This window comes from Gossypium arboreum, chromosome 11 (assembly GCF_025698485.1).
Source record: "Gossypium arboreum isolate Shixiya-1 chromosome 11, ASM2569848v2, whole genome shotgun sequence".
Lineage (NCBI taxonomy): Eukaryota > Viridiplantae > Streptophyta > Magnoliopsida > Malvales > Malvaceae > Gossypium > Gossypium arboreum.
In genome coordinates this window covers 118644883-118659260 of record NC_069080.1, presented here as the reverse complement: position 1 = coordinate 118659260, position 14378 = coordinate 118644883, and the positions used below count along the sequence as shown (strand labels likewise).

At 37.0% G+C, this 14378-nt stretch overlaps 1 long non-coding RNA gene across 1 annotated transcript; it reads left to right on the top strand.

The window, feature by feature from the left end:
* Window positions 1-6703: 6703 nt before the first annotated feature.
* Window positions 6704-7467, top strand: LOC128284334 (uncharacterized). The gene is made up of 2 exons (XR_008274741.1): window positions 6704-7095; window positions 7223-7467. It is a non-coding gene; the product is annotated as an uncharacterized LOC128284334 (long non-coding RNA).
* Window positions 7468-14378: the final 6911 nt, after the last annotated feature.

Genomic DNA, 14378 nt, shown 5'->3' with positions numbered 1-14378 from the left:
GTAAAAGCGGTAATTCGTAAATCGAGGGTAAAAGCAGTAATTACGTAAGTCGAGGTAAAACGATAATCATGTAAATCAGGGGTAAAACGGTAATTATGTAAATTAAGGGTAAAACGGTAATTCTGTAAATCGGGGGTACTTTGGTAATTTTACAAGTCGAAGGTATTTCGGTAAATTTACAAATCGAGGGTATTTCAGTATTTTTTTACAAACTAAGGATATTTCGGTAATTTTAGTAAACTAAAGTATTCTAAACAGGGATAACAATACGAATGGGCCTAAAGCCTATTCTCGGCCCAAATGGGCCCACACACTCGTGTGGCCCTTTTTGCCCAAATCTAGCCACAAATATTAGATTCACCTAGCCTAGCCCAATATTTACTACACAATCAAATAACTTATCCAATTGGGCTGAGGCCCATTAGGCCCACATGACCCCTTTCGCCCATCGGTCAAGTAGCCATCCTACTGACTAGAGTAGTAAGAAATACACACGATAGGAGACCTGAGTTAATCCACACTCCGAGCACCCTTAGCCGACGCCCAACCCAAACGAGCACGCCATACAGCGAAAGGGATCAGCCAAGAAAGGTACATTTACTCTCTTCATGGTTCCCTCTATTTAAAGCCAGCTTCACAACCACTCTTATATTAGCTTCGATGTGGGATCCTCCAACATTAGAGTTTAAATTCAACACCAACTCTTGCCGCCCTTGTTAGCAAAATAAATGCTCCTTGCTTGCCATGGGATTCAACACATGCCTCCCCTTAAATGCTCCACAAGCTACTTGCCACTAAGCCACAAGGCTTTTGGTGTCATATTTTATCCCCAATTAATTATAAGGTCTAAAGGCCAAAGTCCGTGTTCCTTTAAAAACCCAAAATAAATTGCATGAGCCAAGGCTTGAACCCAGGCTCCCATACAACCTTAATGACGCCACAACCACTAGACTACAAGCTTCATTGTGTCATTTATTTACCACAATAATTTAAAAACCCTCATCCAAGCATCCATGTTTTTTTCACTTAGTACCAAAATTTTGCTAAAGCCCAAGTTTGAACCCAAGATTTCTCTAACACTTCTCGGGCCATTAACCACTAAAGCGGACATTTAATTGTGTCATTTCATTACACAATTAAATACCTATATAAAACCTCCTTACGGACCCACACTGAAGGCCCAATACTTCTAGGCCCAAATTCAGGGTGTTACAATTCTACTCCCCTTAAAGAAATTTCGTCCTCGAAATTTCCAACTATCAACTAACCGTATTACTCAAGTCAAACCTCTATGCTTCACACGCACTCTAATTAAAAATAATTCTTAGTACGACCCAGAACATCTAATTACCAAAGTAAAGAAACATTTATCAAGCACGCATACAATTCATAACACATATTTAAATAAAATAAACTTGGCGATCCCGAGCTCGATGCTCCTTGGACCCACATCTAAGACATGCTCCTGTCTTCCTATGGCATTCACCCGGATGACGTCGTTGCAGTCTTTGCAGATTGGATAGTTTGGTCGTGCCGTAACATGTTTCACATTTTCTAAGAACTAGAATCCTTCCTTTTCTTACACTCCAAGCACCCTACTTGAAGCGTTTCCCTAATTTCCTTAATTTTGGTATCCAATACTTTCTCTACCACTTTCCTTACTATCTCGGCGGTGCCTCAATTACCAAGCTCGAAGTTACCGCTACCAAGTTGGCGACTTTGCTTACCCTCGAATCCATATCAATACTCTACATTACCGTACACATATCAAATAACTACAAAGATCTCAAAAGTTTTACTATTTATTCATATGTCTTATGCGAGAGAGTATTTTCAAGTTTTTGTTCTTATAGAATCATATCCTAACCACGGTTTCAATCTTTTAGGGTTTTTAGTTCTACCCTATCTACGTTTCATATCAAAAGGCTCGATTCTAACTACGAGATTATTTGATGCATTACAAGATAGGAAAAAAAGTACTTACAGACTTGGTGCCGGGATTCAAGATGCCACCTCCTCGCTTTTAAGATGAATTCAAAAGATTTAAACTTTTGAAATCCATTTTTCAATCATAAAAAACAAGTTAGGAGATTATCTCCTTTAAACAAAAATTTGTTTTCAAAAGTCAGGTTTTTCCAAAAATACCCTTTTTGGCATAAAGTTTTGAAAAAATTTTTTTGGACCCGATCCACAGTCGAGTTGTTGCAACCTAGGCTCTGATACCACTAAATGTAACACCCCAAACCCGGCCCAGACGTTATGGCCGAATCTGACGTGCCACATTGGAGTTGAAAACCCACGTTCCGTTTTAGTGTTTTAAAACCATACATTTTATTGAGTTAACAAAGTGTATGGAAGCTGGGCACCAAGTAGGTATCCGAGACAAAGGAGGTGAGCCATGAAGGCTGCTTAAGTACCAAGCTCTTTGATTGAATCCAATCCTAGACATGCCCACAACCATAACCACACTTTGTTATATCGAGTTCTAAATTTGTTTAAGTGAACGACTTTGATAAATCGATTAATCGTGGTGTTGAACTCTTTTGGAAACAAGTATCATTTTGAAAACACGTCCTAAGTCTAGCCCATTTGAATAATTATCAACCAGGTTTAAAGTTATTAAAGTTAAAATAATCCCGAAAAGAGATAAAAGAAAAGTTAAAATGGCCTTATTACAACCCAAAAATAAATAATAATTAAAGGAAATTAAATGAAAACCAACACTTATTTAAAAGCCCAAAGATGATCACCGTGGCCACTCTGAATCCTCTTCGGCCCAAGTCCCCACATCAAGGCTCACCTGCAAGGTTAAGGAAAGGGGGGTGAGTTTGGAAACTCAGTGTGCAACAAGCCCTTTCAGAGCCCAAAACAATAACGACTGTTGGGTCTAAGCCCAAATCCAATCTCAAACATGTCTTGGGCCATAGCCCTTTTCATATTTCATATTTCATAACACCGGGTCAAGCCTTTTCAAATTTCATATTATCGGGTCAAGCCTTTACTAGAAACTCAGATGGCCCTTAGGCCCATTTCAATATCACATATAATTTCAATGAAAGAATGCAACCCATTTGGGAGACTACTCAACCCACCATCCGCTACTCTCCACCCGTACCAACCAACACACCATGTGGGATTAACTCGACCCACCCCGCCAAACTCTCCACTTTGGCAAAGATAGTCGCTTTATCATATAACCGAGGCCTAGCCTCTTTTAATAATCGGGCAAAAGCCCTTTCAATAATCGGGGCATAAGCCCTTTTATAATCGGGCATAAGCCCTTTTGATAAGCAGGGCATAAGCCCTTTTGATAATCGGGGCATAAGCCCTTTTGATCTTCCTCCATCCATATAAAACCCAACCCAATGCGTTATGATTACATCATGTGCATATCATACATATCATGTGCATATCATACATGTCATGTGCATCTCATACATACCATATTTATCAAAATCCCATGTATTAAAATCATACATAAACCCTAGGGGTATAATGGTCATTTTACCTAGGGGCAAAACAGTCATTTTCATGGTATAAGGGTAACCTCATAATTTTACCAAAATTAGGGTTTCCATGTTCATTAACGATTAATAACAATCCATGGGTGCAAAAAAGTGATTCGGCCCATTTTTAGCGAAATCGAGTTATTGGGCCTAAAACCCTAATGGGCCCTACTTAGCCAATTTTGTCATCTAGGCCCATTTAGCCTATATTCCATGACGGTTTTAACAGTCTTATCATGCCATATAATGATTTCCGTTTTCTACCAATTTTACCCAAATGGGCCGAAAGCCCAATGGGCCCCACTTCTACCCGAGGCCCAACTTACCAAGAACGCCAAAAATCACATTCTTACCGTTTCCATCGTTCCCAATCATCATCTCATCGATTTTAACTAACTAGTGAGCGTTCATTGCTCACACGTCCTCGAAATGCCGAATTTGGCATTTACTTTTCGGCATTTTATCGCTTTAAGCTATGAAAAGGGTTCGTTACACACCGATTTGCGATATTCCTTGACGAGATCTCCTATGCGATTTCTCCTATAATCAACCACTTATAGATTAGACCATGTTAATATTAAACCAAATCGAAAACTACCTATTATCATCACTTACACATTCGCCACCATCCCCAATGGCCCTTGGGTTCATACCTTTGCAAGTTGATGACTAGATTTAGTCACTCCGATGATCCAAGCTTTTCACACACTCCTCGATCGGCGACCTTTAATCCTCACTAGCACCAACAAACCAAATAACACCAAAACCCTTTTAGCCTTAGTCGACGAGAGGGTTTTCGCTTTTTCTTAAACCACAAGATACAAATGGAAAGAAGGTTGAATACTTACCAAGAGATCTACTCATTGAAGAACGTTCCAAATACCTTCCTACCCCATATCCGCTAGAATCCAACTTAAACGTGCGAGAAAATAGATCTAAATATTAATTCCGAATCACTAAAATATGAAGCTTTTGCTTTTCAAAGAAATATTAAACTAAGCTATTTAGAGGTTAGTACACACTGTTATGGGTTGAAGTTGAAACATTTCCAAAATCAATCGCCTCGATAACCACCACTGTCACTCAAACTTAACTAATCCAATATCAATATATGTAAATCCTAAGCACATCACCATACGGAACATAAGGGCATATTCGTCATTTTACCATACAGGGTATTACGGTCACTTTACCCTACAAGGGCTTTACGGTCACTTTACCCTACTGAGGGCTTTACGGTCTTTTTACCTAATAGGGTATTTTAGTCATTTCATCCTACAAGGGTGTTTTGGTAAATCAACAAACCAAAGGTATTTTAGTAATTTTGTAAACCAATGGTATTTCTATAATTTTTAGAAAGTCAAGGGTATTTCTGTAACTTTGTAAATCAGGGGTATTTTGGTAATTTTACAAATTGAGGGTATTTCGGTAATTTCACAAACCAAGGGTATTTTGGTAATTTTACAAACTAGGGGTATTTTGGTAATTTTACAAACCAAGGGTATTTTAGTAATTTTGTAAATCGAGGGTAAAAACAAGAATTTCAGTAAATCAAGGGTAAAACAAGAATTTATAAATCGAGGTAAAACAGTAATTCGTAAATCGAGGGTAAAACGATAATTCGTAAGTCGAGGGTAAAACGATAATCATGTAAATCGTGGGTAAAACGGTAATTATGTAAATTAAGGGTAAAACGGTAATTCTGTAAATCGGGGGTACTTTGGTAATTTTACAAGTCGAAGGTATTTCGTAAATTTACAAATCGAGGGTATTTCAAGATTTTTTACAAACTAAGGATATTTCGGTAATTTTAGTAAACTAAAGTATTCTAAACAGGATAACAATACGAATGGGCCTAAAGCCTATTCTCTACCAAATGGGCCCACACACTCGTGTGGCCCTTTTGCCCAAATCTAGCCACAAATATTAGATTCACCTAGCCTAGCCCAATATTTACTACACAATCAAATAACTTATCCAATTGGGCAGTGAGGCCCATTAGGCCCACATGACCCTTTCTACCATCGCGTCTCAAGTAGCCATCCTACTGACTAGAGTGTAAGAAATACACACGATAGGAGACTGAGTTAATCCACACTCCGAGCACCCTTAGCCGACGCCCAACCAAAACGAGCACGCCATACAAATGAAAGGGATCACCAAGAAAGGTACATTTACTCTCTTCATGGTTCCTCTATTTAAAGCCACTTCACAACCACTCTTATATTAGCTTTCGATGTGGGATCCTCCAACATTAGAGTTTAAATTCAACACCAACTCTTGCCGTCCCTCGTTAGCAAAATAAATGCTCCTTGCTTGCCATGGGATTCAACACATGCCTCCCCTTAAATGCTCCACAAGCTACTTGCCACTAAGCCACAAGGCTTTTGGTGTCATATTTTATCCCCAATTAATTATAAGGTCTAAAGGCCAAAGTCCAGGTTCCCTTTAAAAAACCCAAAATAAATTGCATGAGCCAAGGCTTGAACCCAGGCTCCCATACAACCTTAATGACGCCACAACCACTAGACTACAAGCTTCATTGTGTCATTTATTTACCACAATAATTTAAAAACCCTCATCCAAGCATCCGTGTTTTTTCACTTAATACCAAAATTTTGCTAAAGCCCAAGTTTGAACCCAAGATTTCTCTAACACTTCTCGGGCCATTAACCATTAAAGCGGACATTTAATTGTGTCATTTCATTACACAATTAAATACCTATATAAAACCTCCTTACGGACCCACACTCAAGGCCCAATACTTCTAGGCCCAAATTCGGGGTGTTACAGTTCAGCCAAAAAGCGTATCAAATTACTAATGTTATGCATAATCATATTTTGACATTCACATCTATGTTTGAGAAATATAACTTTGTGGTATTAACTAATTTGATTTAAATAGCTTCTTATAGCAAATAATATTCTAATTATAACATTTACTATAGTTTCTTAGAGCAAATCATATTCGTATTTGACACTTACAACAAATTTTGATCTTTTGTAGATGGTCAAAGATAAACAGAGCAACATTGAAACCATGTTTTTAATTTTTTTAAACTTTTAGTACAAATTTTGCTTACTTCTTTCTCAACAAAGTTTGTTATGTTGATCTTAAAAATGGCAAAATATGGGTACAAAATAAGAACCGCCATGTTAAATTTATACAACTTCACCAAATTTTAAAAGACAATCTAAATGACAATAGAAAGATCAACAAAACCATGCCTTTAAATTTTCCTTTTTAATTAATAAACTTGAAAATTTTTCATAATAGGGACAACGCATCCAATAGCTTTAAGAATAAGACAAAAAAGAAAAAAGAAAGGTTATTAATAAAGGAAGATATAGGAAGATATGGCAAGTGCAGGGATGAAGACGATGATGATAATATGGTGTGCAATAATGGTAATGAGCTACATGGTGCCAGGGGTAATGGGTACACCATTCGATTGTATGAGTGATTGCACCAAGTCCTGTGGTTCGGGATTTTTCTGTCATGTCAAATGTGAATTTCAATGCATTAAATCTAATGGTGCTGGCTTTTTTCACCCTGTCATCAGAAATAAGGCTACTAAGAATAGTTGCGGTAGATTTATTTATTTATTATATCTAATTGTATGGAACTTTTTAATTTCACGAACCAAATTAAAAAAGAATCCCAAATTTAGTTATATTTTGAAATGTATTTTCTAAAATACATTATTTGGATGCAGGTTCTTCGGCTTCTCTTTCGGCATTGTCCTCTCCTTCTTGTCAGCCGAGAGGATCAGAAAGGAAAATAAAGCCTATCATCAACTAAAAAATAAGTTTAAAAATTATTAGTGTATATGAAAGATAAATGTAAAATAATTGTTTTTATGTAAGAAGAAGAATTTGATGATGGAGTGTTTGTGAAGCACTATGTATAACCTGCTCAATTTTCTCAAAAATCTAATAAAAATGACACCTTGCATCACAATTAAGATTCGTTCTCTAGATTAGTATTTTTATACCATCTTTGGTAAGAATATAGGGAAAAAAAGAGGAAGGCTTATATAACAAATCTAGTACACCAAAATCATAAAAGAGTATGCAAACGATATGCTAGAGACATTAAAATGAAATATTAGTACTTGATTGGTTTGTACCAAAATCCAGAAACAAAATTAATAGTCTTTAATGTAAGGCCTTTTTCGCAAATTATTATTTAAATATCAAAATACAATTTTGCTATGTATTATAATGGCCTAGTAGACTTGGTGAGATTATGGCTGGAAAAGAAGGTCATCTTTTGTAATTTAATAAGTCAAATTAGGCTCTTCAATACGTTTAAAGAGCTTATTCTCAAGCAAATTAACTTTTTTTTTCTATACTTTTGTTGAATTTCAGCTTTCACCATCAATAAATGTTTTTGGCTGAGTTCTACCCCTTTTGAGCCCCAAAGTGGCAACACAGTGCCATGGGGTACCTAATGAGGTCTTTGAATTGTTGTAGGAAGATGAAAATAACCTAACCTCAAAGAAAACATCATTTACACTGGGTGCCAAGACACTAATGGTATTGATGTCGTGACATCGAACCCTTTTCACTTTGAGGATGAAAAACTTCAACGCAAAATCAACATGGAGTTTACTGTCAAGTGATGTGGCAACACCGAGCCAACATCAAGATACTGAGCCTCAAAAGTCATGATATCCCTGGAGGTGTTGAAAAGAAAAAATTAGAGCCATCACCAGTGATGTCGCGACACCGAGTGTAACACCTCAAACCCAACCTAGACGTTATGATCGAATATTGAAGGTTATATTAACTACATGGACCATTGAAATGGCCAAATAAAACCGTTCTTTGAAAATAATCTTTTTTGTCAAGATTTATATAACTCATCATCTTTATTAAAACATCAAATTTTGATGTCGTCTTTATAATTATAGTTAATTACTTAGTAATGACATTTTGGAAAAGAAAAAAATGTAGTCAAGTCACAAAAAAAATTATATTTTCAAAATTGATTTCTTTACTATGCAACGGAAAATCATAATTTTTACTTAAGCTCAATATCATGCAATTATTGGTTGTTAGGTCAATTCATTGCAATAAAAACCATGCATGCAATTAAACCCAAATAATGCATCCCAAAATCCACAGTCCCCAAAATAAAAAATAAATGCAATTCCAACCAATATTAATTTGAAATTAAATTTAAATTTAAAACTTTAAATAAGTCTAGTGTTTGAGAAGAGAATTCCGAAAGCCCAAATCCAATCCTAAGCTCATGAGTTACCTGAAAAGTTTAAACTAAAGGGGTGAGCTTCAAGAGCTCAGTGTGAGTCTAAACAAGGCAACCAGAGTATTCACAATTTCAAATAGTAAGACAATTAATTATCAGGTAGAAATTGTACCAAAAATCTATGGCATCAATTCAACAAATTTCTCAAATGTCATGTTCATGACACACTTTATGCAACAATACAAGTCCAACCCATACTATGCGTTAAACACTATGAGTTCCCGAAACACATCATTCGAACACCAAACAATTGGAGTTGAAGCTCAGTATGGTTGAACCACCAATATCAATCTTTCAGTTAAAACTGCCAATTAAAGTTTCAAATAAATGCCAATATCAACTGCAAACAAGTTGTCAATCTCCCCAATACTCTAATGCAGTATACTGACTAACCAATGATAGTAGGTATACTGTTAATACTCTTCGAAATTCCTCCGTCATCCACAAAAACCAATGTAATACCCTGATTTATTTAATTTTGTTTTTATGATTTTTGTCATAATTGAGTATCCGCTTCAGTGGTTAAGTGATATGGGTGAGTGTTTGAGGTATTGGGTTCAAGTCTCACTATTAGAAATTTTGCTATTTTTTGTTCCTAGTATTATCCTTATTGGATGGGCTTATATTATATTTTCGGTCAACTCAAATTAGAATGAGCATGTTGGTTCAAGTGGTAAGGCCTTAGCTTGCCCTAAAGTCTCGTGTTCAAATCCTTGTGTGAGCAAAAGATGTTACTGTTTTGCCTCCATGAGTGGGTATCGGTGCTACGGTAAAGGTTCAGTGGAATTCAAAATCTGTGGTACTGGATGAGAGTTAATGGGTCGTTTTGGGGGGATTTGTTAGTTAGTGAGTTGGGATATTCTTTTTTATTTAATTCTAGTTTTATTTTTTTAATTTTATTTGTTTCTATTTCCCCAAAATTTCTTTTGACGTTTTGTTTCCGCCCTTCCTTTTCTTTTCTTCTACAAATTCCTATTACCTTTTCTTTTTATTCTGTTCAACAAATCGATCGTTCTAATCATTGAGGTTTGGTGTTCTGGTTGTTCTTCCTTCGTTTTGGTCAGTCTGTAAATTCATTTGGTTTGGATTTTTCCTTTTGAATTGATGTATTAGTGTTGTAGTTAGGGAATTCAATTCCTGTGAATGCGTTGCGTAGGAGAAAATTGCGAAGCAGAGGATTTTGCTCCGACGGCCTAGTTCGTACGTGTGATTGTGTTCGTTGGCGGCAAGTCTCTGTGCATAGTTTGGTTGTGTGTGTTAAATTCATAAATTGATTGTTAAAATAGTTGTTGGGATACTGTTTTAAGGTTTCGGAGGCCTCGAAATTGCTTTCACACCAAAACCAAGTTAGGTGTGTAACAAAAACGCGAGAAAACACCGATCGACGAAAACCAAAATTTTGGCCTGTTGACGTCACACGGCAGTGTGGTAGGCGGTGTGCGACACACAGTCATGTGACACACGACCTAGGCCATTTTGGGCGTGTGGGCCACATAGGCATGTAGGCCCACGCGGGCATGTGGGCTGTGAGCAAGGCCGTGTGGGCCACACAGGCAAGGCCAATTTGGGCGTGTAGGCCTACACGGGTACATGGGTCTAAATTTTAGAATTTTTTCCTAGGGTCGTACACGTCATTTCAATCAACTATGGGCCTTCCGTAGGGTCGATATAGGCTTAGATAAGTGTTAAAGCATGAGATTTGATAAATTGTTTGTATCGTAGTTAGCATAAGCAATACCTAAATGCATGTAATGCAATGCAAAATGTATGATCTGCTATATATATGCATGTTTATTATTTGTTATACGAGCATGTTGATATAATAATTCTGGTATCTGGTTGATAATTCTGTTTTATCTGATAATCTATTGTATCTGACTATGGGGTGGGATATGTGATATGTGGAGAAAGTATTCTATGAGGCGATATCTCGCCAATATACCGGCAGCACTGCTGCGATTATTCTGAAAAGTGTTGTATGGACACTATGTGGTGTGTAGGGCTAGGTGGGTGTTTTATACCCAACGTGGTGTGTTAGGATGGTCGGAGTTGGTGTGTAGAGGATGGGAGTAGGACTATGCATATCTGTACCTTCATGTTTCTGTTGATAATCTGATTCTGTAAAGGATAATGTTTGTATCTAATTTGTTATGTGATAAAATCTGAATTTATGTTTTGTAGAGTTACACACTGAGTTTTTAAAACTCACTCTCTGTTTGTTTGTTCTGTTCAGGTAACCCTTAGACTTAGGTGGGTCGGTGCAACGAAGGCTTAGTTTTGACCACTTGTCTGTAAATTTCATTTTCTTAAAAGTATAAGATCAATTTTCATGAACATATTACTATTACCACACTATCATCATCGTCTTCATCCCTGCACTTGCCATATCTTCCTTTATTAATAGCCTTTCTTTATTATTTTTTTGTCTTAGTCTTAAGTTTATTGGATGCGTTGCCCCTAATATGAAAATTCTCAAGTTTATTAAAAAGGAAAATTTAACGGCATAGATTTATTGATCATTCTGTTGTCATTTAACTTTTCTTTTAAAATTTGGAGAAATTGTTTAAATTTAAAGTGGTGGTTCTTATTTTTTACCCATAATTAGCCATTTCTAAGCTGAACATAACTAACTTTGTTGAGAAAGAAGTAAGCAAAATTTGAACTTGTAGAAACGAGGTGGTTACTTGCTTTGCAAACAGAAATTATGGCTGCAGTATTGCTTGGCATTTTCACATCCTGTATTCATTCACATTTTTCATATTCTTATCAAAGATGGTTTACAAATGCTAATCTAGGTACCAAATATTGTTTACAAATGCTAATCTAGGAAGCAAATCTAACTTGTGATGCAAGGTTTCATTTTTATTAGATTATCAAAAATTGAGTAGGTTACATATGGCATGTAACGCCTTAAAATTTATATTATTTTTCTGCTAAATTGTGACATAAATGTGTATCTATTTCAGAAGTTAAGTGTTCTAGGAGTGTGTGAGAAGTCTTGGGTTCAAGCTATGTCTTTGGTAAATTTTTGGAATTTTTCTAAATAAAGCTTAACCTTGCTCAGTTGGCTTAAGTTTCATTGTTAGTAAGAATATATCAGAATGGGCTTACTGGTCTAGTGATTAAGTGGAGTGTTAGTGTGATGGAGGTCTCGTGTTCGAGTCTCTATATAAGTGATGGAATTTATTTTTGCTCGGTTGACCGAAAGAGTTTCGGTCAAACAAGAATTCTGAGATTGAGTGTGTTAGTGAGTTAGTGCGAGGAAAAGGGGGGATTGGGATATTTTAATTTTATTTCTTTTCAAAATTTTCTCTTTCCTCCGAAATTTCCCCAAAATTTTCTGACGTCCCTTTCTTCTTTTCTTTTTCTCCCTCTTTCGTTCTCGTGTTGCCTTTTATTATCCTTGCAACGTAGGTCACACATGAGGTAAGTGAAATAGCATTGGAATCATTCTTAGATGCTGTCATCTTGTCATTGGACTAATTTGTGGGTTTTGACAGCAGCAAATCGTAGGGTTTAAGGCTCTCTTCGTACTGTTCCGTAGCGAATCGATTGGAGGCTTTGTAGTAAGTGTTCATAGCTTTATGGATGAGTATTTTGGTTTCGAGATTTTGATTAATAGCAAAGTAGGACTAATGGCAGTGCCGAATATCTCGTTTTTAAGCTTTGAATTGCTCAAGAGTGTTTAGGCATCAAAAATGATATATGTGTGTACCCAAAACATAGAAAACGAGATTCAGTGAAAAGCCAAAAAAGTATTTTGTCGATGCCATATGGGCGTGTGGTCGCCTATATGGTAGGCCGTGTGATAGAACACGGGTGTGTGATTGATGAGCCAAGCTGTGCGCGCATGACATGGTCGTGTGATGGCCAGGCAGGCCGTGTGCGACACATAGGCTAGACTAAATTAGGTCGTATGGGCCACACGGGTGTATGGGCCCACACAGGCGTGTAGGATTCTAGGCTAGGCCGTGTGATCCACACGGCCAAGGCCAATTCGGGCTGTATGGGCCACACGAGCGTATCGGCCCACATCGGCATGTGAGCCTATTTTTCTAAAATATTCTGTAAGGTTGCACGGGTTGCCCTAGTTGACTGTGGACCTACTGTAGGGTCGTTAAGCTTTACTTAGACCCCTAATTATGTGATCTGATTGTAGGGTGTCTGACTGAGCATGATATCTGTACTAAACTTAATGTATGTTCTGTTATTAGCACATTTGCATGCCATTTATGGTATGTTGCATTGCATCGGAGTGGGTTGATGATATTTGGAGGAAGTATCTAAAAGGATCTTAAGCCTGTTATCTGGCAGCTCAGCTGCAACCTTCTGATTATGTGCTGCATTTTAGTACAGCACGGTGTGTAGGGATAGGTAAATTGATTTAATCCCCACATGGTGTGTAGGGCTGGACGGAGATGGTGTGTAAAGGTTGGTGGGTAGTATTCTGACTTACTATATCTACATTCTGTATCTAATATGGGCCAAGGCCCTAATATAATTGTGAAACTGTTTCTGATTGGGTAAAGGCCCAAACTGAATCTGTAATGGGCTTAGGCCCAGCCTAAATTTGAATGTATTCTGATGTGTTTTTGTATGCATGTTTTTTTTTGGGGATTACACACTGAGTTTTCGAAAACTCACCCTTTCTGTTTAATCTGTACAGGTAATCCCAAGACTTGACAGATTAGCACAGTGGCTGACTCGATGGTGGCCACACGTAAATTTTAGACTGTTCTCAGTAAATTTTTAGATTTATTTATTTCGGGGTTTGAAGTAACTTCTGGACTTTGGACTGTCTGGCTTTAAGCTTTCGGTTTCTCCAATTGCTTTACGATATACTACTGCAAGGTATGATGAAACACGATTTTCCCTAAGATCAAACGGGTTTTCTAAAATAAGTTTTTCCAAGTTTCCGTTAAAAAGATATGGATTTAGACATTACGAATAACGTGCATTTTTACTTTGAATTAAAATAAAGGCTAATTAACTGGAACGGTTTTCACTCGACAAACTCATTTTTTAATTTCATTCCATATGACATCACTGGATTCGACCATAACATCTAGGCTAGGTTTGGTGTGTTACATTTAGTGGTATCAAAGCCAGGTTGCAAAACTCAGCTGTGGATTTAGGTTTTAAAACTTGGTTTTAAAGAAATAATTTTTAAATGGTAAGAAATATTTTTGACTGAGTATGTGGTACACCGAGTCTCTGGCACCAATCTTGTAAGTTTTCTGAAACTTTGATAAGTTTTATCTGAAAATACTATTAGAACACTTTGAAACTACTATAGGTAGTCTACTGCGAAAACACTATAGCTAGTGTACTCTGAGACTGTAGGGAAAGCTGATAGAGACAACGATTCATGATAACAAACTCTGAATTTCTGACACTGTTTTGCATAAAATAGCTGCTAATAAATATCGAAACCATAACTGATTCATAAAACTGTTAATACAGATAAACTTCAAATCTACAATGAGCGCACGAGGTATCTTCGGATGGGGTACTAGAGGCCGTGGAAGGGGCTGTAGAGGGGCTCGAGCTGAATCTTTGTATCTAGTAGCATGCCTAATCTAGACACGAGTGAGACGTCG